Source organism: Manis javanica, chromosome 5 (assembly GCF_040802235.1).
Source record: "Manis javanica isolate MJ-LG chromosome 5, MJ_LKY, whole genome shotgun sequence".
Classification (NCBI taxonomy): Eukaryota; Metazoa; Chordata; class Mammalia; order Pholidota; family Manidae; genus Manis; species Manis javanica.
This window is the reverse complement of record NC_133160.1, coordinates 85,860,821-85,873,517: the sequence shown is the minus strand read 5'-3', so window position 1 is coordinate 85,873,517 and position 12,697 is coordinate 85,860,821. Positions and strand designations below refer to the sequence as shown.

General features: G+C 43.1%; 1 long non-coding RNA gene across 1 annotated transcript; it reads right to left on the bottom strand.

Annotated features, from left to right (window-relative positions):
* Positions 1–5,859: 5,859 nt before the first annotated feature.
* On the bottom strand, positions 5,860–12,396 carry LOC140849799 (uncharacterized). Its single transcript, XR_012131990.1, has 3 exons — positions 12,332–12,396; positions 10,188–10,236; positions 5,860–6,503 (listed from the first exon to the last, which is right to left on the bottom strand). It is a non-coding gene; the product is annotated as an uncharacterized lncRNA (long non-coding RNA).
* Positions 12,397–12,697: the final 301 nt, after the last annotated feature.

Here is a 12,697-nt window from a genome sequence, read left to right as displayed (position 1 = left end):
CTGCTATTTAACTTCAGGTCTTATCTTCACAATTTTCTTATCTACTGCACAGCCAGATCAGTGAGTCCCAGGGGCCCTGCAGGACTGAGGGGCAAGGCCAGGAGTAGAAGAGGCATCAAGGTCTGAACGTCCACTTTGGTGTACCCAGAAAATTGAGTAAACATTTTTTTAAATGACAGTAGTAAATGCTTATTCTAGAATACTAAGAAAATTGAGGAAGGAAGGAAGGAAAGAGAGAAGGAGGGAAGAAAGGAAAGACTCATTATATCTCAGCCTGGAAAGAGGCATTGTTGCTACTTTGGTATATATAGATATACAAATATAATTGTTTATATAGCATTATTTTTATATATAACAACATATGTACTGTTGCTACTTTGGATACCTATGCTATCCAGATAAAGGCTTATAATTAACAACACTTAGTGGAAAACTTTCCCTGAAGTTGAACATGCTTCTACTACCTCATTTGAATGACTGCGTAGTATTCTATTGAATGGATAAACCATAAACATTGAGTTGTTTCTCTGGAACTTTGGACTGCCTCTGTAGTCAGACCCACTAGGAACTCCAGAAGCCTAATTATGCTGTGGGAAATGATTCACAGTCCGTTTAGAATTGCTGGCCCTTTTCCTTCCCTTCACTTGCTCCAGTGAACCATGGAAACATTCACTGGAAGCCTGGGATGTAGAAAAAGGTTAGATTTCCATAAAAGCCAGAACTTAAGAAGTTGGTAGTTCTTTTAGAAATAGAAATAGGGAAGAAACTGGCCAATAGGAACCTGTTTTTTTAGATCCAAAAACATTTCACTTAAAAACCACATAAGAAAATGGGCAACAAAGTTGGCTGCTTCCTCTCAGATGCTGCATGGGCCAACTGTAGGGGAATTAGCAATGGGCGGTGTCTTGCCAATGCATTTCAGCCCGGAGCAAGTTCGCTATGGATTCAATGTGAGCAAAGAAAAATGACAGCATAACGTTCTTGGGGTGAAAGGGTTATACCCAACTTTATTTCCAGGTGGCAGGTCAGTCACTAAAATCCCATTCACTCAGAGCAAGTCTGCATGCATCAAGGTGGTCTCTGCCTCTGGGCCCCTCTGTCTGCACAGCCATCCCACACAGCCGTCCTCTGGGCCTCTGTCCTCGGCGCTGCCACCACTCCAGCCTCGTCTCTGCTCTCCTGAAGCCTTGCAGCCCTGCCACCATGTTGTGCCCAGAGCACTGAGTGGAGCTCCTTTTATAGAGTCAAATTGCCCACAGGTATGCAGTGGGCTAGTCAACCAAGGCCAGGTAAGAATCCTGGCTGCAGGAACTCTCATTTTATCCACAGTGGTAATAGAAGTCTGTATGTTTGCAGGGTCTGAAGTAGAGTTCCCGTGGGTTATTCTCCCAGTTTGGGTAATTAAAGCATCATAACAGTGAGGCTAACATCAAAGTTTAGGTGTGTTTGTGGATAACTCACCTTTATTCTGGTTACCACAGAAGGCCAAATTGTGAGGCACATTTGAGGTGGAAATTCATGTAAATGCATGGCCAGACCAATATCAATGGTGGAAAAATAACTTCCAATTTTATCTCTAAATGACTGTGGAGCCATTCTGATAAGCAAAGTACAGTATATAATTTTCTAGATTAGGTTTGCATTACAATGGCAATTTATTCCAACAGCTACTTAAACTGCTAGATGTTAGCACAAACTGTGTTGCTTAGGATTAAACACTGAGAGAATTTTTCATAAAAATGCCATTAAGTCCAGGGGCTTCAGAGTAATACGTGAAAACAAAACAAGCAAAACAACACAAAAATGCCTCATTCTGCTTGATAGAGCGTCAGCTTTTCGGCTTTGAAGGTGTTCATTGAACAAAAGGTTTTTCAGCAGAGGTTGAAATTGTTTGGGAGGCAGTTTGTTCCCTTCCTGGAGGGCTACTTTAGTGGGCTGTCCTGTGTGTTCTCGGAGGTGCATGACCCCTCCATGCCTGTGCCTTACGATTCCTTTGGCTTCCGAGTACAACCTGGCCCCTATACTCTTGCACCACAGCCGATTCTTCCCGAGCAGATTCACCTTCAAGCTCCTTCTCTACTCTACCCTTAGGCAGTCCTTCCCCATCAGCCCAATCTAGCATTAAACCCTGAGCCACCCTGTTAGCCATCCTAGAGCTTCTTGGTTATTTTTGGTTTCCAAATGATGCTCTAAATAGTTAGATGGCTCTTTCAAAGAGCTGCAAGTCCCCTCCCAACCTCTAGCGCTACTTTTGCTTCAGGTGATCCCAGTGAATTCACTGAACTTTCCCTCATTTCACATACAGTCTGATCTTCTTCAAGCCAGAGCTGATGCCCTTTACAAAATCAAAGGTCCTGGTTCCTACTGGAAGCTGCATACAATCAAGCTTTGTAAGGTATCTTCCCGCAGGTATGAAAAAGCTTGGCTATCTGTTTTCCCGCAGGAGACCATGAGATTAGGGTCTCTCTAGACCTCTGTGTCTCTCCCTTGTCGTAGGTGACTGTTCAGAGCAGTTTTCGGCAGTGTTAAGTTGCTCTTGTTCTGGCAGCATCGTTGAGAGGTCATGCCAGAGGCAGAAAACAAAATAAGGTAAAGAAAATGTATTTTAAGTAATTTTCTTTTCTCTACTTAATTTCATCACCTCACATCATATTATGTTGTCAACAAAGAAGAAAAATAATGACTTTTGACCCATTTTTATGAAGTCTGTTCTGTGTTTGAAGGAATGAGAAAGATGTACCTAGTGTTTCTGTATTTGCATTATGGTTAATCTCTAAAAGTATCTTTTTGGTCTAATAAGTATGTGGGAAATGGACTTGTTCCAATGTCATTTCAAAGCTTGATGAGAACATATTGCAGAGGCTTTTCAGGATGTAGAGTTCTGCATCTCCAAGGCATGCATTGCTGCACGAGTATGAAATCTTCCAAATGCCTAGGCTTCTATAGGCTATTGGTGAAAAGGTCCTGGTTTGAGTCACTCTTGGATGTCACTCTAACTGTAACTTGAGGTATTTATACCACCATCTCCTCATTTAACTTTTTCCCAGACTTCCTTAGAGTTATCTTCTGACAGTTATTTCACTATAGGAGATAGATTAGTTTTCTATTGCTAGCAATATTCCACAATTTCACAGCTTAAAACAACACATATTTATTATCTCACAGTTTCTGTGAGTTAGGAGTCTAGGTATAGTATAGCTGGTTCTCTGTTTCAGGGTCTTATAAGCTGCAATCAAGATGTCAGCCAGGGCTGTTGTCTCATCTGAGACTCAACTGTAGAAGGATCCACTTCCAAGCTCATGTAGTTGTTGCCAGAATTCAGTTACTTATATCCACCTCATTTTTTCTGGCTGGAGGCTGCCCACATCTCCTTGAGGCCTCCCACAGTTCTTTGCCTTATGGGGCTCCCCAAGATGATTGTTTGCTTCCTTAAAACCAGCAAAGGACAAGAGAGACCCTAGCAAGATGGGTATTCAAATCTTATGCAACATAATCATAGACATGGAATCATCCACTGGTCCCTTTGCATGTATCTGATTTGCAATGCACAGAATATCCTAAACACTGCCCTTTAATATGCTTAAATGTCATGTATTTCTTTAGTTCCTAAATAGGAGTCAAAAACCTTGAATTCTTCCTCTGCTTCCTCCAAGACAATAAGAAAGTCCCTCTTCGTACAACACATTTTCAAAAGGCAGTGCTCATTCTGGGAGAAAAACTTTGCAAAATATTGTTTCCACTTAGATATGCTAGTTTCTACCCTATCCAAAAGCAAGTGTCTCTCTATTCATATTTTTATGAGATCACTGAGGAACTTAGCTGCCATAAATTTCTCCTTTAATGGGTCACACTTGTATGTGAAAAATACCAAGTTTTTTTTTAATAAAAATGTTAAGTCTGTAGGTATTTTTAAAAGCAGTATTAATGGGGAATTCTGTCAAGTGTGCACTGCTATTGTTACCAAGTATATATCTTTTTAAGTTGGTTCTAACTTGATTAATCCAAGAAGATTAGCCAGCTGTCCTAAACAATTTCTTTTTTGCTCTAAAGTTAGTGCAGCCTTATTAGAGCACCCCTGGGGAGGCCTACTAGCAAACACTGCTAGATGCTGGCTTGATTCCCACCCTCCTGTTCTCTTCTATACAAAGCCTATGGTTTCCTTGGGCATGAAGGAAATCCTCTCATGGCAGGGAGTGCTTGGCAGCTCTTGGTATGAGATCACTCACTATTTTGTTCAAGGTGCAAGATTTCCCTTTGACCTGGCAACGCCACTTCAAGCTCCCAGCATTTTCAAAGGAGATGAAAAGAACCATATTGCAAAGTGGCTTAATCCAGTTATTTTAGTAATTTTAAAAGCCCAAACTAATTGAATAATGAAGATATGATCTTAGTTTATATTCTTTGAGGTTTTTCGCTGCTTTAATAAAAAGAATCAGTCATTAAAAAAAAAAAATTCCATCCTCACCATAAGTCATGAAAGGTATATTTCTGAGTACGCAGTTACTTGAGAATGTCAACCATTTTTCTCCTTTATTCCTTCCTCTGCAACCTTAATGTGTTTAGGTCACACTGCATAATGTTCAGTCACTTAAAAACTGTCTACAAGATCATAGATATTTGAATCCTTGCATCATTCTTCAGGATGTTTCATGTTTCATGTTTCATGTTTCTATTATTTCCTTCTATCCTTACACTTTTTTTTTTGGTCCACTTTTTTCTTCCTTGTCATTCTCATTTTCCTTCAGAATCTTCCTTTCTGGGCTCATCCATACAACTTCTGAGCCATGTACATGGGGACGTGGGTTCAGAGGGTTGGTGGTGGTCACTAGGGCCTCCTTCCCTTGGTTCCCACAAGTCCACAGATTTAGGAATGCCTGCATTCTCTGAAGTAGCAAGGAAGCTGCTGTGTTCTCTCTCCTCCTTCCTCCCACCCCAGACTGTTGGTCCACGACTCCTTGTTGGATGAGGCTCATGGGGCCTCCCGCCCATCTCTTTGTCTCCCTGCAGCCCCCACATGATTTTCTCCACCTTGTGAGGCCCTGGAAGAGGAAGGGCAGTGCAGACCTGCAATTGTCCAGCTGCTCTGGCCAGAACACCAATTAGGTCAATGGGGAGGAAGCCATTTAGATTGCAAGCCTGAGCTGCCTTCTCAAATCTTGCTTTAGCAGTGAAACAGCTAGTGTTTTGCTCTCTATCTGATGAGTGGTTCTTTTTCAGTTTAATGCTCCTCTAGAGCAGAGAGGTGCTATAAATTAATATCCTCAAATGCCCATAAAGACAGCTGTGCTATCTCCTTTAGTGACCGAGAGATGGAGGTGATGGAATAGGAGTCCTGAGGGCAGCAGGGCTTGTGAATGACTTCATGAGGCCTGGTCAGGAAGGCGGGCAAAAAGCCAGATGTCCTGTGAAATGAGGACACTTGGGATATGGGCCACCAAGCCAAGTGTGGTTCTTTCTGATTCCATCCACATCACAGGAGTAGGCCAAAATTTCAGTGCAGAGTCCTGGTAGGAAGCCAGTCTTGAGAAATCTGCTAAAAACATGCCTGGCGAGTGCCCAGGGCACAGCTCAAGAGACTCAAAGGTGGACACTCTCGGTGAGTCATGCTGCCAGAAAAGGAGAGCCAGTTGTGGTCCCTGAGGAACCAGTGCTGACTTCCAGTGATTCCCAGCGTGCCGAGGCAGGAGCAGCAATGTGTCCCCGGTTTGCTGTCCTCCAAACTAAGAGTCATGACTTTGACCAACTCAGATTTCAGTAAAGTGACCATATTTATGTATTGGGCCTCACAGATTCCATTACAAAGAAGAAAGAGCCCAGGAAAGTGGTAGGACCAATGGTATGATTAGAGAACTGAGCATATTTACAGAATCTAAGATGTCCTGCTTTCGCCGAAGTGTGCATCAAAAAGAACTCTCCTCCCATCTCCTATTAGCATTGGCCATGGTTTTGGGTTGGCAAAGAGAATATTCTTGGGCTGGCAGAGAAAGAAATGGTGTGTCTTCATTATTTCATCTTTGGTGAAGGAGGAAGTTTACGGAACAAGATGCCTCAAGGCCAAATAAAATGAAGTGTCTGGCCCTAGGCATTTCCATGGGACCTCTATAAGCACCCAGAACGATGGTGGATTCCCTGGGTCCTATCATCTCACAGTGTCACCATGAGCATCAGCTGCAGCCCCACACAACCCACATTTGTGACTCTCTCGGCAGCCCATCCTTTCCCCGTAGTTCTGCGCTTGCCTCGGTGAGTGTGGGGTAGATTGGCATGGGGACAAGTGGCTACAGGGCCTCCTGCCCTGGGCACCAGCTGTGCTTCCGTTCTCCTCTCCCTAATGGCACCTTACCTTCGTCCTGCCACCCTGGTCTCCTGGTTCATGTGCCCAGGAGCCTTCTCTTTATCATCACTGCCACAGACTTTTTCACAGCCCAGTCATGCCCGTGTCTGCCCAGTACCAGCTCTGTATTCTTGGGTACATTAGCCTCTCTGATCCTCAGCTTCCTTACCTTAAAGTAAGAGATATAAATACTTTTTTCAGGATTTGTGTACAGATTAATTTAAATAGTATAATATTTGTATAGCTCTTCACAGTGTCTGGCCATAAGTGGCATTCAATGTGTAGAAAGCCATTATTATTGTTATCAGAATTTCCATTTGCACCTTATTACTGATGGCTTATTTCAACTGCCTGATGGTAATGTTTGTTATACAGTCACCCATACATGCCAGTTCTGACTCCAAACATTTAGACCTTTGAATGACTAGCATTTACAAGGAACAGCACACATATTTTATGAATAGAATACATTGGTTATTTTCAGGGCAACAGGATCAACACACAATGAGATATCCTTCCTATTGCTAGTTTTGGGATAAAACAGCAGCATTCAGGTTTTATTTCCCCATTTCACTGTACAATTGGCTTGGAGACCAATACGATATCCATTGCTTAGTCTGATCAGGCTGGTGTAACAAAACACCATAGACTGGGTCATTTAACCAACAGGAACTTATTACTCATAGTTATGGAAGTTGAGAAGTCCAAGATCAAGGTGCCAGCCAGCTGGGTTCCCTGATGATGGCAACCTTCTCACTGTGTCCTCAGATGACAAAGCTCTACGGTGTCCCTTCTTTTAAGGGTACAAATCCCATCATGAGTGTCCCACCCTCATGACCTCACTTAAACCTAATTACCTCCCACTACCATCACACTGGAGGGTAAGGACTTCAACATATGAATTTGGTGGGGGGACATAAGTCATCCACCACAGGCATGTCCAGCTGTCTCTAACCTAGATATAGATCAGCCCAGCAAAGGATCTGGGGATTCTTCAAGATGGCAGAAACAATGTAAGTGGAAATATCACTGTGTGACACATTCTCTCCAGGATCTAGGGCAAAGAAACTCTCTGACTGGTGGTTACAAGACCGTGACTATTTGCTTTGGAATGCTCACTCATCTCAGAATAACCATCAGCCAAAAGGCATGGGGAATTCAAACCCCATCTGGAAAAGACAGACTTAGATTCCCAAAGAGCATAAACCTTTGGCATCAGAACTAACTCAAATCACTAATTAACCAATAGGATAAGAGAAATGAGTTATACATTTTTCTTGTTGTGTGACTCTAGAAAAGGTAACATAGGGACAAAGTGAATGTACCAAACCCTGGCAAAGAATCTGAGAAAGTTAGAAAGCCACAAAAACACAAAAAATAACTGTTGGAGTGTTCAGCATGGGCCAAGCTACAGAGATACACTGTTTTCTTTAAACTTCACAACATTCTTTTAAAGAAGTATTATTACCCTATTCTATAGATGAGGACACTGAAGCTTACAGAGTTCGAACAACTTGCTTACAGTCATTCCAGTTAGTAGCCAGCAATGGGACTCAGGTTTCCATTCTTGTAAATAAACCACATGCTGCTTTGTTATATATTATGCTAGCACCCTTACTGCTTAGCTAGTCTGCTGCATAAACTCCGTTTGAAAGCACAGTAACAGAGGCAATGCAGAACAGGGGCAGGTAGCTGGGGACACGTGGACAAGGCATTCAAATGTCTCATTGGGGTTCTCTCTTACAAATCCTGTGGTGCGTTCCTTGAACCTTGTTTGCCATTAGCATTTGTGTCCTGTTGACCACTGATCCATCAGCCATGTTCCAAAATAGTAACTTGGCACTTTGACAAGCTGACACTTTTAAAGGAATGCCATCACTAAATGCTCTTAAGTTTAAATTTCTTATTTAAAAGATTTTTTTCAGAGCCCAAAAGACAGCAATGATTCCATACATCTGAAACATCTCCACTTTAAACAACCCACCTCTCAGGGCTTCAGAAATGAAGCCCACTTCTTGACTCTGTATACCGGGAATGGAGTGAAATGCTTTCTCAAACTGATCCCCCGCACCACCCTGCAAGGGACAGCTACCCCCACACTCCTCTCCAGATGAGGAAATTAACTGATGCCCAGAGATTTCAGTAACCTGTCCAAAGCCACATAGGTGGGGGGTGGGTGGAACCCTGAACAAACCCAAAACATGGGTTCCACAATGCTGGCCACACTGCTAGGCTTTGTGCAGAAGGTATGGGTTTCTTCCTAGGTGGGGCAAGAACCCCCTATAAGGGAAATAGACCTGAGCCTGGGAGGATTCCTCCTGATACTTGAAAAATTTCTGGAGAAAAGGTTTCACTCCACACAGGCACTGATGTATCTGAATTTCACACTCTTAAAGTATAAACAGTGTCTACTAATGAAGCAGGCAATCTCCAACGATAGTAAGGAGATGCCCCTAGTTTGCCCTGCCAGCCTCAGCTCCCATTGGGCCAGCACACAGCTTTAGGTCCCACCTGTGCTTTCCTCCCAGCAGCAGGTGAGCAGCCAGGCCACCTGCACGGGGAATCAGGTAGCTTGGGTCACCTCTAGATCTTCCCTACCACAGGAGCTTCAGTTAATCTTGCTCACTTCCCAATGTTTTTCCATTCCACTGCTATAATACCATCTCTGTTATATCCACCAGGCAGTTAATGACTGCCATGTAAAACATTCATTCATGTGTTTACATGGAAGCAAATGGAGGCTACCAAGCTTCCCTATGACAATAGGGATTATTATTCTCATTTTATAGAGGAGAAAATTTTGGATCAGAGGGGTTAAGTAACTTGCTCAGGGTCACACAGGTAGGAACTGTGAAGCTGACTGGCTGACTCCAGAGCCCTCATGTTGATGCTGCCTCCAGTAAATTAGCTGCATAGGCCAGACTGGAAGCTGAGCCTTTTTAGGTCTATTTTGAAGCTCTCCTCAGTTATTATACTGTTCACCTCCCTGAGAGGACCTGAACATTATCTCACCTTTTCCTAAACACCTGGCGTCAATATGATGAATATATTATCAATGTGTGTTGAAGAAGTGGCTGCCAAGGTAGGAGCTGTGGGACATGGAACGGTGGGGTGCTGGTCTGAAACCCTTCAACTTTTGCTTGACAAGTGCTCTGGGTGGAGCCGACCCCACACTAGCTCCAGGATAGACCCTGCTCACCCCATCAGCAGTAAGTGGTTCCAGCAGAGGCCTGTAATGCGGCCTTGGGCAGAGTACTCCCCTTGCTCAAATGTGGGCGCTCCACCCATGCTAGGCAAAACCACACAGGCCTTCCAGTTACTGCTCAGAGAGCTAACACAGTGACTCTCCTAGTGCTGCGGTGTTAAGGTGCAGCAGCCACCACTGGCCACCATCAGGGGCCTTTTGGGCCTTTGGATACACTGACCCTGTGGAAAACAGAAAGAAAGACAGAGAGAGAAGCTAGGTCCTTGGGGACATGGCTGAGCCACTAGATCAAGCTTCACTTGAAGTCAGTTCTCTGTCGGCCTTTGAGTCACATTAGCCCAGGCATGTCTGTTCATGTTCCAAGCTGGTTTCGTGTCCCTGCAGTGCACAGCCCTGCTCTTGAGGGCTGCTCCCATTACTTACTTGTCTGTGTTTCCTCCGTGTTTGCTAACACTGCGCTTTGCTCATACTAGGCACTCAGTAAAGGCGTTTGGAATGAATAAATCAAACATACTTTTGCAAAATAAAAATAATTCATGACATAACTCATTCAGAAGTCAGTGCAGCTGTGAAATCAGCATGTGTTGCTGCTGCTCTTACAGTTCTTGGTGCACAAAGGTTTTTCACAGCCAGATCCATGACACTAACCTGCCACTTCAAGGCTGAGAATATTTAGTTTTCCAGCACACACGGAATGCTGCAGGGAGAGAACATATAATTAAGGTGAGATTTGTCATCTGTGTCATACACAGGTGCTCTACACAGGAATTATTTTGGCACTCACATCAAGCACTACTGGGATCATCAAAAAGCTGTACATGAATTTCTACTTATTTAATGGATTCTTTACTCTATAATGTATTATATTAAAAAGAATTCCTTGGAAAGCTTCTAATAAATGAGAATTTTCTACATAGTCAAAGGAATTAAATACTTAAAAGTCAGTTACTGTGACAGAATGCTGACACAGAATTATTTTACTGAACAATGTATTTTTTGTAATGCTCACCACTACACTAGACAAAAGCCTTTATAGTTTTTTGCATAAAGGGCAGTGATTCTGGTGCCTGAAAAATGCCTGCATCACCTTGAGCAGGTCGTTTAACTACTCTGGGCCAGATTTCACTCTATAAAATGAGCAAGTAGGTCTCAGGGAAGTTCTCTGTTTAAAAATTATTTAGATGCTCACAGTTAGCATTTTGAGTATTACATGGTGTTTTCTCCAAGGGACTCAGAAATAATTGGAAGTGCCCTTGTCCATGAAGGGCCTTGTCTGGAGCCTGGAGCATATGAACCCTTCATAAGTGACCTCTGAATGTAATTTACATAAGAAAGGAAGAGCCATTCCTGTTTGAATCAGTCTATCCAAAGAATTGGTTGAGCACTACCTCTGTGCTTTACTCTGGCTAGGGTTGGGGTGGAAGCATATCTGGCCCTCACCTCAGAGAGCTTATTTGTTTGTGGAGATGAACCTAATAGTCATGGAATAGTAACGGAAATGACAGTTCACAGTTAAGTGCCACTGCGTGTGGCATAGACTGTGAGTACTGAAAGAATTTAGAGGACTGGGTATCTGAAAGGGTGGAAAAGGTCAGGAAAGGACTGGTCCTCAGGCAGGATTCAGCAAGCAGATGTGTGTGTGGTGTGGGAAGAAGGCTCAGGGAGGGAAGCCAGAGTGTACTGTGTGAGGCTCTGCTCGGCCTTAGCTTCTGGTTCAGTGAGCCGTGACTCCGGCAGCTACCGTATCTTTAAAGCTTTTCTGCTGCTGTGGAAAATCACGGCTCACTGGGGTCAGAATGTTACGGCTCTGACTTAGGCCTCTCCGCAGAGAGGGTGATATTTCCTGCATGTCAAGACAACACGGTCAGTTACAGGACCTGCACACGAGGGAGCCAGTAAATAAATAAACCTTTACATTCCGGATCAATCCATCCGGCCTCTGACACTGACTTATGCCTAGTAGTTCAGGTTAAATATTAGTCACGGGTGCTGGAGTCAGCTCACACACTGAGATTTCTGGAGGACAAGGGCATCAGCCATGAGCCTGATCTATGAACACAGCCTGGGCCCCTAAAGGGAAATATTCTGGGCCCAAAGCACTAGGAAGACCGGGGAGAAACCAGAGGAGTAAGATACCATCAAACCACAGCAAACCCACTCCTGAGAGAGCAAATGCTGTCCACAACGTTTTCAGAATTAACGCAAGCGAACAGAGAGGTCCTCCAGGACTCATCATCATGATGTATAGTCCAAGATAACAACATCCAGGAGTGATCATCAAAATAGTAACACGAGGTTCATGTCTTAAATGCTCTGTAGTGTTTTATATTCCTTTACTGATAGTCCTATGACCCTAAGAGATAAGCTCCATTTCCATTTAAGAGCAAAATGAGTGTCTGAAAAGAAATTCCTTATTCAAAGCCATGCAGCTGGAAGTGCATGTACCCATTTACATAAAGAGATTTAAGAATGCATCTGCTGAATCATGCACTAAGATATTGCTTGGAGTGACAACATGTTGTCCCACAGCTGGGGATTTCTGAGATACATTACAGCACAGCCATACCACAGAATACTCTGCAGCCATTAAAATCTATTTTGAGGACCTATACCTATTAACATAAAATGATATTCATGCTATATTGCTTAGTTAGAAAAGCAGTTACCAAACTGAATATTGGGTAAGATACTCTGTTTGAAAATCAAAAGCAATTGCATAGCAAAAAAACCATTGACATATATATATCGAAGGACTGTTAATAATGTAGAATTGTGGGTGCATTTATCCTTACCTATTTCTGTTTTTCTGTGTCTTTAAATTTTTCTGGTTTGAGATTTTGGTTTTGAAACAAGACCTAAATATCGAAAAAAGCAAGAAAGAAAAAGATAAACTCTACAGAAAAAGCCAAGAATTTACCTGTGACAAAATGTTCAACCCACCCATTTGTCTCAGTGTCTGCAGTTTCTACCATTATCCCTTTTTTTGGATGAAAACTATTTCAAAAGACAAGAGTTCCTGGGCCAGTGCCACTAATTCCCACTCTCACCCTGGTTTAGAAGCAGATGAGCCAAATCCCATCTAGAAAAGCCTAAAGCAGGGCCTTGAAGGAAATTTATATCTGCATCACATGGAGGAGCTACTCTGCGGGAGGACAGAG